General features: G+C 46.0%; 1 protein-coding gene across 4 annotated transcripts in view; it reads left to right on the top strand.

Annotated features, from left to right (window-relative positions):
- Positions 1 to 13,996, top strand: part of ADARB1 (adenosine deaminase RNA specific B1) — a 126,666-nt gene that overhangs the window by 14,217 nt on the left and 98,453 nt on the right. For 3 of the 4 annotated variants that reach the window (XM_075001489.1, XM_075001493.1, XM_075001494.1), the window contains exon 2: positions 11,954 to 11,991. The exons of the other annotated variant lie outside the window; for it this stretch is intronic. The gene's annotated coding sequence lies outside the window, so the exon portion shown is untranslated. The remainder of the gene's footprint in view (positions 1 to 11,953; positions 11,992 to 13,996) is intronic. 4 annotated transcript variants of the gene reach the window in all.

The raw sequence follows: 13,996 nt of genomic DNA, 5'->3' as shown, positions 1-13,996 counted from the left end.
GGGCAGGGCCCACCACCTGCCCCTGTTACCAGTGGGCTCAGGCTTGGATTTGGGTTTAGACCTTCTGTCAAAGAAGACTCTCAGAACAAGAATTTGCAACTGAAATGTATGCTTAAGTAGACACGGGCACTACATTGAAAGTGCAGTGGATCATTGAATCAGTTACGGCTGCTCTCGTTGCTCACTGACACTCCAAAGCAGGACACGCCACCTGCCCCTGTTACTAGTGGGCTCGGGCTTGGATAGGGCAACTGAACTACTGGATTAAAGCTTATAAGGGGAGACACTATCTTGACCACTTCGTCCTGCCAGTTTTGAATCTTTTTTTTGCATTTTTAAAAATACCCAAAAATCAGAATAAAAGCTGAAGTTGATTTTTTTTTTTTTTAATTTTTACAACTGAATTTTATTTCCCATTCAATTAAAGCTGAATTTTCATTTTATTTATTCATTGGAATTCTCCATGAATCAAAATAACCTGTTACTGACCCAACCCTAGTAAGGATGCAGAAATTCTAGTTTTTAATGTAAGAGGCATTATCACAATCTTTAATACTAACTAAAGAAAACAATGCTTCATTAGGTGATGTCCTGCAGAGATTTTAATATTTTCAAAGGATAACAGCTTATGAATAATCATAACAGAAGCTACCAGGGAATTAAATTCAGGACTCATCCTATAAGTGACAAAATATTTTATTCACATGCATAATACAATTTGCACACCCTGAAGAAAGAAATCTGATCCTTTGTTTATTTCTGTGGCAAACAAGCTCGTGACTGGATGATCCCATTAGCAAAAAGTTCTGAATGATAAAATTCTTGACTGATAGTTACTAATCAGAAGCAAGCTTCTTGCTCAGGTGGTCTAGTAGGATGTGCTTATCGTCTTGACACCACTGTGGTTTTCTCTCGTGACCTGATGGATGATACTATCAACTCCAAAGGCAAAAATATTTCCTGGCACAGGGAGAGAATTAAACTCCCCATTATGTTTATAACATCAGCTGATTTGGGGGAACCAGAAGGGTAATGAGCCTGATTCTACTATGTGGCTTGTCTACACTAGCTCTCTACTTTGAAGGGAGCATGGTAAGTAAGGTGTCAGGAGCACTTCATTAAGCTAATTCTCCCCCACGGCAAGTACGAAGTGCTGCATATGTAGCGCAGCACTTCATTAATAATCTCCCAACATCCTACTTACCATCCTCTCTTCGAAGTAGGTAGTGTAGACGCAGTCTGTGTGGTCATCTGAGATCTCAAAGATATCATACTGGTCATAGCTGTCATTGTAAAATGTCAGTACAGGTGGTATGTAATGATTTAATGTGTATATACACAGTAAAAATGGATTTAAAGTCTGTATATCAAGGTATGAGTCACTAGCAAAGATGGAAAAACACTTTCCTCTAGACAGGAGGTAAATAAATTTGAACCTGTGTGAGAAGGTAAATTATACACGAATGAACTAACACAATAGCTGGTTATTCATATATTAAGTCAAATGTTAACAAAGGGATGTGAAGTCAATTGGGAAGCAGGACGTAGGGAAAATATCAGGCCATGAGTGGGGTTGGCCTTTTTATGAGCAAAGACAATGAACTAAGGCAATATATCTAGGAGATGAAGACATCTCTTCCTGCGCTTAAGAAGTAAACATGCAACATTTACATTCATTAATATGTTATGATTTTGTTTTATATGTCATGTTTCCAATTTTAATCACTATCAAATGTTTAATACTCAAGGGCAGAGTGCTTGTGTGGCTAACAGCCTGGTGATAGGGCATTGACACCCAACTAAGCACACAAGACTCTCATGCTCGAGATAAGGCATAACAAGATTACCTAGGATTGGATATCCCAAGAACCCCACACAGTCATGATGGCATTGTCTCTCTATGTGGATGTCATATCCTGAATCATGGGGGAAATGCCATACAGAATAACTGAATTATCTTAGTGCGTTATATGCAAGGTTAAAATTGTCAGTTATTTTTAGTAAAGGGAAAAATTCACAGAAACTCCACTCCCCACTCTGAAGCAGGCTGACAGCTGAAATAGTCATGGAGGTCTGTTAAAAGTCACAGAATCCATGAGCTCAGGTGTGGTTACCTTTCTGAACCTGAACCATTGGCTGAAATCATTGTTTTCTCAAGTCCACAATTGGATACATTCTCCTTTCTTTTAGGCATGAGAAAATGGCAATAGAAACCCTTGTTCTTGTAAGATCAAAACAAAAACCAGTCAACTAGCACTTTAAAGACTAGCAAAATAGTTTATTAGGTGAGCTTTCGTGGGACACACCCACTTCTTCAGACCATAGCCAGACGAGAACAGACTCAATATTTAAGGCACAGAGAACCAAAAACAGTAAGCAAGGAGGACAAATGAGAAAAAGATAATCAAGGTGAGCAAATCGAAGAGTGGAGGGATGGCGGGGGGAAGGTCAAGAATTAGATTGAGCCGAGTACGCAGACGAGCCCCTATAGTGACTCAGAAAGTTCCCATCATGATTTAAACCATGTGTTAATGTGCCGAATTTGAATATAAAAGCCAGCTCGGCTGTTTCCCTTTCCAGAACGGTGCGATAATTCCTTTTCAGTAACACACATATCTTTAGGTCATTGACAGAATGCCCCATTCCATTCTATTCCATTCAGTGGGGCAAGGAGGAAAAGAATGGACAATTTCATTGTTCTCTATATAAACCCCATCCTGTTCTTGCAGTTTTTTTTGCTATATTTGCGGTGGAAGAATGGAGTCCTTGCCTCTGTCTCCTACTCCTTCTGTTCCCTCAGATCTTTTCATTCATCCTTTACTAAAAAGAGATACAAATGTGTGACACTCTGATTTCTTGCATTCTATGCATCTGTTCCATTTGAAGAAACTTAAGCAGAAAGGGAAAAGGAAGACAAGTTTTCATTTGGGAGTCAGTCATTATCCTTCTCTCTGGGATGTGATACTGGAGATGATAGATATCCCCAGTGTGTTTTTTTTTATGCATGTACTTGTACTGGCACCTGGACAGCTCCCAGCACGTGATTGGCTGGGAGTAGGAAGCTGGCTGAGTACCAGTTCCTCTTTTTAAACCAAAAAAAGCACTGGATATCCAATTTCTGCACAATGAGTGGGTACTGCCTCCAGTAGTTTCAGCCCATCTTTATCAAGCTACCAGAAAATATTCAAGATGTCATGTTTTCATAGATTTCTCTTCTTCCCGCTCCACTTCAGGCTTTGTCACATGCCACATCTTTGGAGATCCTGATACACGTTTTGACGTGGGTAATCTCAGTAATGGAAAAACCACACTGTCCAGCCTTTTAGTAATGGGGGCAGTTTGTATAATCACTGATGGTTAATATTCATGATGATTCTGAAATAGGGTAGTCCTAGTAGCTGCTGTTAGAGTAGCCTTCAGAAAAATACTCAATTGCTGCCCTCTAGTGGACGTGCCTGAGGAGTTATTGATTCTTGCTAAATAGTGGCATTGCAATGTAAAGCATTATTTTTGAGAAGCTGTAGAAAACTAAAACTGCTTATTAATCTACACAAGTTCATCATTTTACAGAGAGTAAGTATACAAATGATATCTATAGGTATGGTAAAAGGTATGCTGTATTTTGGAGAGTGTTTAAGCATGGGGATTTAACTAATTTGTGCTATTCAGGTCAGATGCTAAGTGGAAAGGAGGAATTTTGTCCTGAAATGAGGAATCATGGACCTACATTCAAAAGGTAATTTGTTCCAGGTGGTGCAGCGTTACTGGGGAATAGTTACAGAGGAGAAGCCATGTTAGTCTGTAGTTTCACAAATAACAAGCAGTCCCATAGCACTTTATACACTAACAAAGGTATTAGCTCCTTGTCCCCACTATCCTCTGAACATTCCTTTACATATGCCCTGCACTTTGGAGACCTCTGACCAAGATTGAGCTACTAATACGGTGGATGTATAAGTCGTTGGAAAACCATTACCAGGGACTAGTAATTTCAGTGGTTGACGGTCCCACTGAAAGTGCTTATTGATTGGGGTCCTGCCAGGCATCAGTTCTGGGTTCCGGTTCTGTTCAGTATCTTCGTTAATGATTGAGCCCATGGTATAAACAGTACAACTCTATAAAGTTTGCAGACTGTGAAGATTGGAGAAGTTGCAAGATTAAATTTCAAAATGATCTGGATGAACTGGAGCAATGATTTCAGGTGAATGGAATGAATTTCAATAAGAACAAATGCATTTAAAAAGGATTGTGTGATTGTTCCTTTTTAAGTGAAGTACTTTGCACACATACAAAATGAGAAATGGCTGCTTAGAAAGAAGTGCAGAAATAGCTCAGGGATTATAGTGGATCACAAGCTAGATATGGCTGTTAGCCAGGGAGTAGGAATGGTGTCCTTGGCCTCTGTTTGTCAGAGGCTGGAGATGGATGGCAGAAGACAAGTTGCTTGATCATTGTCTTCAGTTCACTCCATCTGGGGCACCTGGCACTGGCCACTGTTGGCAGATGGGATGCTGGGCTAGATGGACCTTTGGTCTGAACCAGTAATGGAGTAAAGGGACTTCGAAGATGCCCCTCCACTTTGAGGTACTGATGGGCGAGCCGCGGCTAGACACAAGCTGGTACTTCGAAATTTAAAACTTCAAAGTTGCCGGGGGGGGTGGTGGGGAATTTGCTTAATGAAGTGCTGCGTATGCAGTGTAGCATTTCATTAGTAAACTCCCAACACCCTAATTACCATCCTTCCTTCGAAGGAAGGTGGTAGTATAGACAAGCCCCAGATGTTGCCACACACTCAGTTGAGTTACCTGAGTGCTTTACCTAAGCCATTCAAGGACATACAGTAGATTTTCCAGCTCCCCTACCTTGCACCCCTTCTGGAGTATAAATCTAGCAAGTTTGTTAATATAGCTTACTTTTCCCTTGATGTGGGAAACATATGCTCGACAACCATATGTTAACCCAGCTGCGATTTTCCTCAGATATTTCATTCAAAACATATTGATGAAGATAACACATGGAATCAGTTTACTAACTGTAGAAAAAGAGGTTTTGAGTGATAAGAAGGTTACCTATTAAGAAAATAGAACCACAAGCTAACCTTAAAATAGCAGATAGGATTTGAATCAATAATCAGTCGCCCCCATATTTTGTAGGATTTGTTTTTGATTTTCAGATCATGGAAGATCTCCTGGTGTTTTGCCATATTTCCTTTTTTTTTATACACAGTGGAATAGTTTGCTCTAGCACCCTTAATAATGTCTGAACAAATGCCAACTGTTTGTGTTTTTCCTCTTAGACTTGCCTTCCCATCAGAAATTATCTAACAACTCCCTGAGTTTGCAAAAGTCTGCCTTCTTGAAATCCACTGTCTTTATTTTTGCTGTTGTCCCTTCTACCATTCCATAGGATCGTGAACTCTGGGAGCTGATCACTTCCACTGAAGCTGCTGATCACTTTCAGATCCTCAACTAGTTCCTCGGTTCATTAAAATCAAATCTACATCATCATCCCCCAATAGCATTTTCCACTTTCTGAAATAGAAAAAAAAAGTATTCAATACATTCCAAGAACTTTTTGGGTAATCTGGTCTCTGCTGTGTTACTTTCTCAGCAGATGTCTGGATATATCACCAAGTCCTATGCTTTGGATAATTTTGTTAGTTGTTTAAAAAAGTGTTATTTGTTGTCTCTTCCTATTTAGGTGGTCTGCAGTAGACTGTTTTTACCCCTTTTTATTCTTACCCAGAGACTCTCAGCAAGTCTGTCTCCTGTGTCTGTTTCAGCCTCAGTTAAAGTGTATAAATTTTCAATATACAGTAAACTCTTGAAATGTGTGATTTTGAGTTGTATTTATTTGCATTAAGGTGAGTTAAGTGCAACTCAAAATCCCACTCCCCCCAACCCTGGCTCAAAGCCCCCGCTCACCACTTGTGAATGGCTCCAGCTCACCTCCGACCCCTGTGCCCGGCTCTGACTCTGCTCACCACCCCCCACAGCTTCAGTTCAAACCCCAGGCTGGCTCAACACCCTGCCGGCCCCCCCCCCCCAGTTCAAACCCTCCCACTTGCTCACCACCCATATGTGGCTCTGGAAAGCCCCACCACAGTTCAATCCCTCTCTCGTGGCTCTGGCTCACCACCCGCATGCATGGCTCTGGTTCAAACCCTTCTCCCCCAATCCCAATTCAAACCCTCCACGCCATGTTTGACTCCACCCCTGCAGCCCTAACCCACCCCAGCTTAACCCCACCCCCGTCCCTTCCATGGCCCCAACCCCACATCAGGCTTAACCCTCCCAAACTGCCCTCCCTCCCCCAACCCTGAGACTTACCTGGCTGAACACACAATGCCTGGGTGTTCTGGAATTCTGGCCTGTGCTGGCATATGGAGGTTGGGACCTACATCTCCCAGCGGGAGCTCCTAGTTGGGACACCACCGTGCCATTGTGCATGGCAGTGGATGCTGCTTACTGCTACTGCCATGGCTTATGAGGCCCTATACTGGCCACCTCAACCCCACACAGGAGGCCTTCAACACCTGCCTTAATCAGGCCTGCAGTGTTGTGGAGCAGGCCTTTGGGTGCCTGAAGGGACAGTGGTGGTGCCCCCTCTTGTGCTGGGAGGTCAGAGTGTGCAACATTCCACAGGTGGTAGACAGCTGCTGCTCCCTCCACAACATTGTGGAGGGCAAGGGGGACACCGTTGTCCGTGGTTGGTGGCTCAGTCTGTGTCCAGGTATGAGCAGCTGGCAGCTGCTGCCAGTTGCCAGGCCAACCAGGGTGGGATGCATAAGGGATACCTTCCGGGAGAGCTTCACTCTTGGGCTGCCCAGACCCCACTCATCGACTCCTCACCACTTCACCCACACATCCACCTCTATGAGAACACAGGACATGGGCATCTCTGTGAAATAAAACCTTTAATGTTAAATCTTGAACCATTGAATCTTATGAACAAAAACTGTTTACAATGGTGGGGGGTGCTAAACTTTAAGTGGAGTGGGGAGGGACCTGAACTGGGAGGGTCACTCGGGCAGAGGTTGCAGGCCGAGATCCCAGGGCCGACAGGGCTCCCTCCCTTCCTGAGTGCGGGGTTTGCGCGGGGCCTGGGATGGGGTGGGAAGCATTGGCAGGCAGGGCCATGGGGGGACTTCGGTAGGGGGTGCAGTATGGTGGATCAGGAGGCAGGCCACATTGGCCATGTGCTCCTGGAGGGTCCCATGTATGCTGTCCAGGTGGGATAGAAGGCGGTCCCAGGCCTCCCTTTGCCAGGCTAGGTTGGTCTCCTCCAGCTGGAGATGTCACTCCGCTACCTTGGCCTGGTAGAGGCTGGCCGTGTCCTTCCCCCGAATGCTGCTGTGGGCCCAGCATGGTGGCGCTGATGGAGGTGTTTGGCTCCTCTCCGCTGACCCCAGGGGACTTTCCAGGACCATAGAGAGCCAGGACTCTGCCAGCCCCTTGGATGGTGCAGCTGAAAGGAGAGAAGGATGGCATTACAGTCCCTGATCAGGAACCTGGGGGCCATGCCCCCAGAGATGAGAAACCCCCCCGGGACAATGCCCCACCGGGGGATGAGATGGGCCTGGTATCCATACAGTATCGGAGGTACAGAAAGGTTCCCTGCCCAAGTGGAACTGTCTCCATGTGCACTCAAGCCCCGCTCATGTCTTGCTGCATATGTGGTACACAGAGCTGCCCATGGGTCTGTGCGCTGGCTATCAGCAGCAGGTGACATGGTGTGCCAGGGGCCATGGCTGGCTGAGATGTGGTTGGGCCTAGACCGCTAGGCCTGTGCATGGCCTGCTGGCAGCTGTGTCGCACCCGTCTTGCTAGTTAGGGTGTGCACCCCACCAGAGGGACTAGAGGGTCCCTCGATGAACTCAGGTGACACCTGACTCCTGGTTGCCTAGTTGGACAGCTGGGAGGACATGCAGATCATGAGGTCCCTCTCTTCGCTTGACCACTCCAGAGTGGTGTCTGGCCCTTTGCTCTGGCTCCCTGGTCCTGGTTCCTTCTGGGCTTCATCCTTGGTTTGGTCTGCGGCAGTGTCTAGGACAATGGGTGGTGGGGAGCTTCTGGTAATGGGGGCAGGTGGAGGGACCTGCCCCACAGCACCTGGCCTCATCCTGGGCCTGGGCTTAGCCCTGCCAGAGCTCCTTGACTTTGTTCCAGATTTGGTCTGGAGCATGCTCAGGGTGTCCCCATGTGCTGAGACCATGGGTGAGGCAGGGAAAAGCTGCTGTGTTGCAGCGCTTGACCCCCATCTCCCTCAACACCTCCTTCTCCTTCCACAGTTCCAGGAGGTCTCTTAGTTCAAGTTCTGTCCAAGAGGGAGCCCTCTTTTTCTTTTCGCTCTGCTGGTCCTGGGAGCCCTGTGAGGCTCTGGTGGGGGGGCCTCAGGGGCTCATGCGGTGGACGGGCACTGGCCATGCCTGTTTTTTGATTTTCAGGGGTGCCTGTTAGGGCATGCTGAGAACAACTTGTGCTTTTGATTCTCTCATACTCTCAGCTTTCTGCCACGGGATTTCTGGGTCCGTGGAACTTTAAGAGCCCTAAGAGGATAATAGAGCCTTACTGCTGCGGGCCAAGGCATCTCTGCTCTCCAGCTGGCCGGCCCCATGGCAGACTCCTCTTTTGAAATAGCGAGCCGTGAAGTGTCTACATGTGCCTTCTTTTGAAAGAGAATTTCAAAAGGAGGTGCTTTTCCTAACATGGGGTTGGGGTCCGGATTTTGAAGTCTGAGCCACGTTCCTCAGATTTCCTTTCAAAAGAACACGTGTAGACGCTCCCTGCATTCTTTTGAAAGAGGACCTATATTTTTGAAATTAAGCGCACATGCAGACACAGCTACACAGTATGCAGTAGTGCACTATGGTGGGCTATATTCATTTACGCACTCATGTTAAATGCAGCAGAGCATGAGAAGGTGTGTTAGGTAGCCAGCTCTTTCATTCTCTGCCCAGCCCTGGCTGCAGGGTGTAGTAACCTCAGGGACTACTCTCAACTGTGCTGGATGAAAAGACTTCCTGAGAGGATCTCCTAGTGTAGGCATCCTTCACGCCCTTTAAAGTTTCAATTGAGGACTTCATTTACAGCGTCTATTGTGACTATGAAGACCCACACGAGAGTGACAGTCCTTGCTGCATCTCTTGCAGATGTAGTGGGTGTCTGGCAAGTCCTTATTGTGCTTTCTGTGCGCTCGCTTCTCCTCTGCTAGCTGTCTGATCTTCATCTCCCCCTTCTGAAGGCCCTTGTGTAACCTTTGCCTCCATCTGCTGTGGTCATCTGCTAGTTCTTCCCAGTTGTCCAGCTCGATGTCTACCTCTCTGAGGTCTCTCTTGCAGACATCTTTGTAGCGCAACTGGGGGCGTCCGGGAGGTCTTTTGCCAGAGGTTAGCTCACCATACAGGATGTCTTTTGGAATCCTTCCATCATTCATCCTGTGGACGTGGCCAAGCCAGTGGAGTCGACGCTGCCTGAGGAGGGTGTGCATGGTTGGGATTCCAGCTTGCTCGAGGACGGCGGTGTTGGTCACTCTGTCCTTCCATGATATTCCAAGGATGCTCCTGAGGCAGCGCAAGTGGAAGACGTTCAGCCTCTTTTCCTGGCGGGCATACAGGGTCCAAGTCTCACTGCCATAAAGCAGGGTGCTGAGGATGCAGGCTCTGTAGACTTGCATTTTGGTGTGAGTGTACAGCTTGTTGTTATTCCACACACTCTTGCTGAGTCTGGACAGAGTTGTGGCTGGTTTTCCAATCCTCCTATTTAGCTCAGTGTCCAACGACAGGGTGTCAGTGATGGTGGACCCGAGGTAAACGAACTCGTGGACGACCTCTAACGTATAGTTGTCAATGCTGATTGATGGGGATTCAGCAACATCCTGACCGAGTACGTTTGTCTTCTTTAGGCTGATGGTAAGCCCAAAGTCCTTGCACGCTTTGGAGAACTGATCCAGCAGTTTTTGAAGCTGGTCTTCTGTGTGAGACACTACAGCAGCATCATCTGCGAACAGCATGTCTCTGATGAGGACTTCCTGCACCTTAGACTTAGCTTTCAGCTTTGCAAGGTTAAACAGTTACCCATCAGATCTTGTGTGCAGCAAGATGCCCTCTGTTGAAGATCCAAAGGCGTGCTTCAGGAGGAGTGCGAAGAAGATCCCGAACAATGTCAGAGCAAGCACGCATCCTTGTTTGACGCCGCTCCTGATCCTGAAAGCATCCGATAATGCGCCCTCATATTGGATGGTTCCTCTCATGTCTTTGTGGAACAACTGGATCATCTTGAGTAACCGTGGAGGACAGCCTATCTTGTGGAGCAGTTTGAACAGACCATCCCTGCTGACCAAGTCAAAGGCCTTGGTCAGGTCGATGAAGGCTATGTAGAGTGGCTTTCTCTGCTCCCTGCACTTCTCCTGCAGCTGCCTTAGAGAGAAGACCATGTCAACGGTAGACCTCTCTGCGCGGAATCCGCACTGCGATTCGGGGTACACCCTCTCAGCAATCTTCTGGAGTCTGCCAGGGATGATGCGAGCGAACAGTTTACCAGTGACGCTTAGGAGGGAGATTCCACGGTAGTTGTTGCAGTCACTTCTGTCTCCTTTGTTCTTATACAACGTTACAATGTTAGCGTCGCACATATCCTGTGGAACCTCACCCTCTTTCCAGCACAGGGACAGCTCATGTAGGGGTTCCAGGAGTGTGTCTGCGGCACATTTGATTACCTCTGGTGGTATACCATCCTGACCAGGGGCCTTTCCTGCTGCAATGCTGTCGATGGCTCTCTTCAGTTCATCCACAGTGGGTTCTTGATCCAGTTCGTCCATTACTGGTAGGAGCTCGACGGCATCGAGGGCTGCGTCAACCATAACGTTCTCGCGTGAGTAAAGCTTGGAGTAATGCTCAACCCAGCGCTCCATCTGTTTGGCTTTGTCAGCAATGACTTCACCAGATTTGGATTTCAGAGGTGCCATCTTGTTCTGGGTGGGTCCTAATGCCTTCCTCATACCCTTGTACATTCCTCTGAGATTACCAAAGTCGGCACAGGTCTGGATGCTGTTGCATAGCTGGAGCCAGTGGTTGTTGGCACAGCGCCTGGCTGTCTGCTGTACTGTTCTTCTGGCCTCTCTAAGTGCTTGCTGGGTACTCTGGCTTGGTGAGTGTTTGTACTCCAGGAGTGCAGCGTGCTTCTTTTCAATGACTGGAATCATCTCATCGGAGTTAGCTTCGAACCAGTCGTTCGTGTTTCTAGCTCTTCTTCCAAACACCGACAAGGCCATGTTGTAAACTGTATCCCTCAGATGTTGCCATTTGGATGTCGCATCGGCACTCCCAGGGCCGCTGCACAGATTTTCCTGGAGGGTCTCTCTGAACTTTTCAGCTTTCTCGGAGTTTGCCGTCTTTCTGGCGTCAATGCGGGGCCTTCCAGCAGGTGCAGAGCGGTACAGCTTCTTGGGTCTCAGCTTGAGCTTGGAGCAAACTAGCGAGTGAGTTGTATCACAGTCAGCACTATGACAGCTGCATGTCAGAAGGACGTTTTTGAGGTTGTTATGCCTAGTGATGACCACATCTAGTTGATGCCAGTGCTTCGAGCGTGGGTGTGGAGAGGATCTCCACAGTTGGGGATTTCCAGAGCAAATTGTGCCCCTGCTGGTACTGTTCCTAGTCCCTTACTGTTCCTGTGGACTGCAGAGTAGTTGGCTCTGGTAGTTTTCTGTCTGCTGTGCGGATCCCTTAGCTAGTGGTTTGTGGACAGTCTCCCCTATTTGTGCAGTCTGAATAAAGCAAAAAGAAAAATAATTGGTGAATAATTGTGTGTTACCAAATCAGACTGTAATTAGTAATTATGGGCTGAATCGTTAGCAAGGTGGCTTTCTTTCTCTATGGACAAAATGTATCCACTAAGTGGATTTTTTTTTTTCTTGGAAGGGTATAAAAAGTGGTTTGTTTCTTGTTTTGTAGGTCGCAGAACTAGCAGGTGGCTCCAGAGAGCTGGAGAGGTAAGCAGTCTCTGAACCAATTTAAGCCTTTAATTAAAAGAAATATTTACAAAGTTATTGAGAGATTGTGTGGTTTCTAATTGATATGCATTCAAATTATTTGTGGAAGAAAATTTGTTTACACAGATGGAATTTTGTATTAAAATCAAATATTTAAAACCCTTGTTTATAAATTAAAATTGTCAAGAATTAAAAGGTACAACTTTTTAATTTGTAGAACCACAGACAGATATGTCAGTCCTTGTTCATCTTAACAATTGGCTAAACAGGACGTCAGACTGAGTGGACTTGTAGGCTCTACAGTTTTGTGCTGTTTTGTTTTTGGGTCCAGATATATAAAAATTTACATTTGTGAGTTGAACTTCCATGATACAGAGATTGCCTGGTAGTAATTGTAACAACAGAGGGTGCTGTTTGAATAAAAAGATATGCTTTGTAGTTTTAGAGTACTAAATCAGTGTTTATACTACGTAGTTCTGGCATTCCAGACTAGTGACATGAAAACATTTGTTCTACAGTGTAAAACTTATTTGGCATATTACAATGTTTAGCAATTGTTCTAACTTACTGTAAAGACTGCACAGATCTAGAGTCAGTTGAGCTGGCTGACTATCTAGAATAGTAGGAAGGATTATGCTGATATAGTGTAATGAAACATTTGAGATAATTTTCCTTTATTCTGTAATGGAACATTTGGCTAAATTCACTGCCGTGCATGGTGAAAAGTACCAGAGAGGTAGATGTATTAGTCTGTATCCTCAAAAACACTGAGCAGTCCAGTGACACGTTATAGAGTAACAGATTTATTGGAGTAATTTTTTGATCTATTGCAGGGGTAGAAATACTTTTTCGTGGGAGGGACAGCTCCCATCAATTTTGGTAAGCAGTCAAAGGCTGCACTTTCCTAAAGAGGGGGTGGAGATCTGGGATGGAGTTTAGATGCAGTGGGGAGCTTGGGGTAGGAGACTCGGGTGCAGAAGAGGACCTGTGGTCTGAGAGAGAGTTTGAGTGAAAGATTTTCCCTAATAGCTAGTGTTTTTTAGACCTTTAATTTCTGTTGCTCTTCTTTGGACTTTATGCAGTTTGTCCACATCTTTTGTAAAATGTGGCACCTAGAACTGGGCACAGTCAGCGTGGAGTAGAGTGGAAATTTCTCGTCTTGCTTAAAAGACTCCTGCTATTACATCTCAGAATGTTTGCTATCTTTGCAACACACACTGTTGACTCCAGCCCCTGCTGGTTAACTGGTTAAACTTTTAACATTCCTTCCAAAAGCTGTATGAGGATGCTTGGGCAATGTAGAGGCTATCCACTTTCCAGGCACCCAGTGTGCCTCATAGAGGGTCACATGATTTTCTCCTTTGGTGTCCAAAGCCCTGGAACTAGAGGAAGAAACTTTTGAGGGTTAGGCCACATGGCTTGAAATGCAGGCTACCCCAACCAGCCAACATTTCCTCGTTTTCACCAGATGAGGCTCTAATGCCCTCTCCACTATCACTAGCTGATCACTTCAGGCAGTTTGAGGACCTTACTATGGTGTTATTGGATGACCTACAATTCTCAGGTGGTGTGTGGTCTGTGAAGGAGTTACCTCTCCACATCAATGTACGTTCACCTCACTTGGTTGACTTTCCTACCTAATCTGTGTGGCCAGTGTGTAGTAGTCCTGACGTACACAGCCATGGTGTTGTCTTATATCAACAGTGAGAGGGTGAGTGCTCTGTCAGAAAAGCTAATTTTATGAACTGATTAGTGAATATCAGGTGACAAAACAGACAGTTTTGAGTGGTCGATCCATATGGATGTCCTCCACGCTCTTTCAACAGCGGGATTTTCCCTGCTGAACCTTGAGTGTCCCCAGTTCTACTCCTTCTGAGGCCTCGGCCATGGCTCCTTAGATGTGTTCTTCATACCATAGAACCTGGGGTTGCTCTATGCCTTTCCCCCCATTGTCCTCTTGTGTACAAGCTGCTCCTCAGTGTTCTCAGGGACTGGGCAGCTGTTA

The sequence above is a fragment of the Carettochelys insculpta genome, chromosome 8 (assembly GCF_033958435.1).
Source record: "Carettochelys insculpta isolate YL-2023 chromosome 8, ASM3395843v1, whole genome shotgun sequence".
Classification (NCBI taxonomy): domain Eukaryota; kingdom Metazoa; phylum Chordata; order Testudines; family Carettochelyidae; genus Carettochelys; species Carettochelys insculpta.
Note: the sequence above shows the minus strand (reverse complement) of the source record. Positions and strands in the feature narration are given on the sequence as shown.